The sequence below is a fragment of the Triticum aestivum genome, chromosome 4A (assembly GCF_018294505.1).
Source record: "Triticum aestivum cultivar Chinese Spring chromosome 4A, IWGSC CS RefSeq v2.1, whole genome shotgun sequence".
Lineage (NCBI taxonomy): Eukaryota > Viridiplantae > Streptophyta > Magnoliopsida > Poales > Poaceae > Triticum > Triticum aestivum.
This window is the reverse complement of record NC_057803.1, coordinates 355,720,828-355,724,904: the sequence shown is the minus strand read 5'-3', so window position 1 is coordinate 355,724,904 and position 4,077 is coordinate 355,720,828. Positions and strand designations below refer to the sequence as shown.

At 39.8% G+C, this 4,077-nt stretch overlaps 1 long non-coding RNA gene across 2 annotated transcripts; it reads left to right on the top strand.

Annotated features, from left to right (window-relative positions):
* The first annotated feature begins 216 nt into the window (after positions 1-216).
* LOC123086094 (uncharacterized) lies at positions 217-3,164 on the top strand. Of its 2 annotated transcripts, XR_006440397.1 has the most exons (7): positions 217-524; positions 609-670; positions 744-852; positions 1,605-1,677; positions 2,429-2,542; positions 2,660-2,798; positions 2,908-3,164. It is a non-coding gene; the product is annotated as an uncharacterized lncRNA (long non-coding RNA). The 2 variants fall into 2 exon arrangements; XR_006440396.1 differs by having other exon boundaries at positions 220-670.
* The last annotated feature ends 913 nt before the right edge of the window (positions 3,165-4,077 follow it).

The following is a 4,077-nucleotide window of genomic DNA, read 5'->3' as shown; positions in this document are numbered from 1 at the left end:
TGCACCGGTGCTGCTGCCGTGCGACGTATGGTGTGATCTCCAGCGTCGTCCACAAATCGGCTATTAGCATCGTGTGTATAGCAGTGCTATTACTGGGTTACCCTCTGTATGACTGTTGGCTCGATTTGCGTTGCGGGGCCACGTGCCCATGTCTCATTGGTGGGTCTTTGTCTTTGTTCGACGTGTTGGGTGTGTCGGTGTGCTGCACGGGGTGGAGAGAGCCCCCTCCTTCCGTCTTCATCTTTCTTTTTTCCCTTGTCTGTCTGCTCGCCTCCTCATCTCCTTGTCACACCCATCTCATCACCAGCGACGGTCGCGCCTGGACGCATCAGCTAGCCGAGGAAAAGCGGGGTGGTGCGACGGTAGGGAGCCCATGTAGCGGCGGTGGTGGAGACAACCCTAGATGGTGCCCCGCGAGCCACCCGACCTCCTTGCCTTGCCATGGATCTGCTCCTCCCATTTCCTTTCCGTCGATTTGCTTTTTTTCGCAGTGCCACCGTGGATTGGGTCAATTTGGTTTTCACGTATGGATCTGGTTTGCCCCCATTTCCTTTGCACTAATTTGGGTTTCTCCTTGCTTTCATTTTTGCCTCTCTTTTCTTCTGCAGCTCCACTAGTTCTTTGTTGCTGCCGCTCTTTTGGTTGACTGCCATGGAACCGTTTGGCTGAGGTGTGTCCATCATCATTGTTTGCTATGTTTTTGATTTACCTGCTCGCTGACTACTGCATTTTGCCTCCTTTAGATCTCTGCTTTCTTCGTCGTCGTCCATCGGTCCAAGTTGTTCTTTTCTGCTCTGTTGCCTTTCGGTTGCTTCTGAAGCATGCTGCGGATTCGTTGTGCCTCCTTCCAATGTAAGTTCTTTTTGCTTCTACTACCTTTGCATGTGCATGTGTGATATTTTAATTTATAGAGTCCGGAGGAGAAGTGTGAAGTGGATAGAGTTTGTGCTGAGAAGTTCCTGAATAATTCACGCAGTATTAACCATGGCTACATGTTTGTTAGTCATTTGGTTAGGTCAAGCTTATGTATGGATTTTTTTCCTTAATGAAGGATATGGTAATAGAAAATAGTAAGTGTTGTTCTGGCATATGTACCTGCGCATTTTTCAAGGATAATCGTAGTTCTTTACCAAATCATTCATGGGATTTCATTTTTAGCTTCAAGTATTAAAGGAAAGGGCGAATGTAAAGAAATAGGATTGTGCTTTTACTTGTTGTGGCATGCAATGTAAAGAAATAGGTGATAATATTGTATTTCTTCCTTCCATACTTGGATCTAGGTAGATTATCTATGTTCCATTGGATGAAGCATGAGATTCTATGTTGATATTATTTTTGGCCTACATGACTACACCTCTATAAATTTATGAACTAGCATTGGATATTTAATAAGAGGTCACCATTTGAAGATCTATCATTAATTGCAAATAACAGTTGTTTTGGTTGGATGAAATGAGTTTCTTTTGATGAGGCTCCATTTTATTTTGCATCACATGTTACTAAATGACTTAAGAATTTAGTGAGGCTTTGTTTGGAGTCTGGCCAAACATGATTTATTACTATTGCATAACAATAGATATAAATTTTATTCTTGTGTTCTGCAGCTGGTGTTCTGTGCTCCATTTGGTTCATCTAACTCTTCATGAACCGTCTCTATACTCATGCATGTACCTCGATGTAAGCTTCATCGGCTCTCGTTACATTATGCAGCATGATGTACTCCCTACATCCCAAAATAAGTGTTGCAGAGTTAGTAGTACAAAGTTTTACTACGTCCGCGACACTTATTTTGGGACGGAGGGAGTATGTGCTTTCTGTGAGAGTAAGGTACTGATACACTGCTGAATGAGGTTGCCTCCTTGTGTGTATCCGTTATGAGGTAGTAAAAACTCAATTACATCGGAAGGAAAATCATAAAAAGAGTATACATGCACTTGCTCGATCAACAAAGCTTGCACCTAAGAGCAGGTCTGGTTCATGCTTTAGGGAGGTTAAGTTTCAGTCAGCGGGAGAGTAATTGAATTTGACCACCAACATCATATATAATAGAACTATAGAACAAAGTATAGAAACATTAATTTTTAGAATTGTGCTTCCTTTGGTTGATTGATTAATACACCATGATAATGTACATTGCACGACTATATGAGTAAAGAACATGCAAAACAACAACTGATCTCGTCCATGTATTGCTGGCTAATTGGATTGCTGGGGAACAAACAAATTGAGTATTCTGATGATATATAATTTGGTGTACAAAACTGCCACTGTTGGGACTTCCTAATTTGCGTTCGGGCTTACAAATTCATCAACGATGAATCACCTTGATATTTGTTTTGGAGTTAAATGTTTTACTACCAGATGTATAAATTAATATCAGTGTGATACATATCTTGTTATTTGAGTTGCTCGGTTAAATCTTTTGTAGGTTAATTTTTTTAACAAGTTGTTGAAGAAGGCAGATGGTTCTAGGCTTCTCGTTGCATCCTACACTCCCTGTCCGGGGAATCAATAGAAAGGGTTCGCCCACCTTTTGAGATCGGTGAGTTAATAGTCCTATTTTAATCAGATTATGTTGGTGTGCCATCCTTTGAATTTTTTTATTCATTCTAATATTGTTTCTGTTGCTTTTTTCCTTGATGTCCTGTTAAAATTTAAGCTCTAGAGAAACTGAAAGGATCCGTAGAATCAGAAGCATCAAAGAAGTCCAGTTGGGGCGGGGGATAAAGCGTCGGGAGATTTGAAAAGAAGGAGAAGCAAGGAAACATGAATCAATAGATCAGTTGGTGTTACAAGAGGTATGTACAACTAGCTCTTCATACTGCCTTCAGTCTCTTTACTCTTGACTACTATGTTTTTATCCACCTTGTTTATGAGCTGCATTGTAAACTTGTCTTCTCGATTTAGGTAATCTAAGAAGTTGATCTACGAACAGAGGAAGGCTAGTCTTGTTGAAAGGCCCAACGCACCCAACAACTCTGCTGGTGCTGGCATCTATGAAAAGGGATGCTGAATAACCTTGTTGTCTTCTATCCTTCCCATGGGAGGGCTACTGATTGATATAGATTGTTGTGTTTATTTGTAGAATAAAAACTGAAACTCCTGATGTTGGATTTGTATTTGTCATAGGGTTTTCTATCTTGGTCCGCCTTTTTCATTCCATATATATGATGTCTACTATGCAACTTTATTCTTGTAGACTCGTGTTGGGCCTCCAAGCATAGAGTTTTGTAGGACAATAGCAATTTTCCCTTAAGTGGATGACCTAAGGTTTATCAATCCGTGGGAATTGTAGGATGAAGATGATCTCTCTCAAATGACCCTGCAACCAAATAAAAAAAAATCTTTTGTGTCCCCAACACACCAAATACAATGGTAATTTGTATAGGTGCACTAATTTGTCAAAGAGATGGTGATACAAGTGTAGTAATAATAGTAGATATTGATTTTTGTAATAGGAACAATAAAAAACAGCAAGGTAGCAATTGATAAAATGGAGCACAAACGATATTGCGATGCTTGAAAATGAGGCCTAGGGTCCGTACTTTCGCTAGTGCAATCTATCAATAATGCTAATATAATTGGATCATATAACCATCCCTCAACGTGCGATGAAGAATCACTCCGAAGTTCCTATCTAGCGGAAAACATAAGAAGAAATTTTTTGTAGCTATTCTTTCCGATCGATCTATCCAAAGAGTTCGTACTAAAATAACACCAAGTTATTCTTTGCAATCGATCTATCAAGAGTTCATACTAAAATAACACAAGTTATTCTTTTCGATCGATCTATCCAGAGTTCGTACTAAAATAACACCAAAACAAATTTAGATTCATAATACTCAATCCAACACAAAGAACCTCAAAGAGTGCCCCAAGATTTCTTCCGGAGAAACAAGGACGAAAACATGCATCAACCCCTATGCATAGATTACCCCAATGTCACCTCGGAAATTCACGAGTTTAGTGCCAAAACATATATCAAGTGAATCAATATAACACCCCATTGTCACCATGGGTATTCATATGCAAGAAATATATCAAGTGCTCTCAAATCCATAAAAGTATTCAATCCGA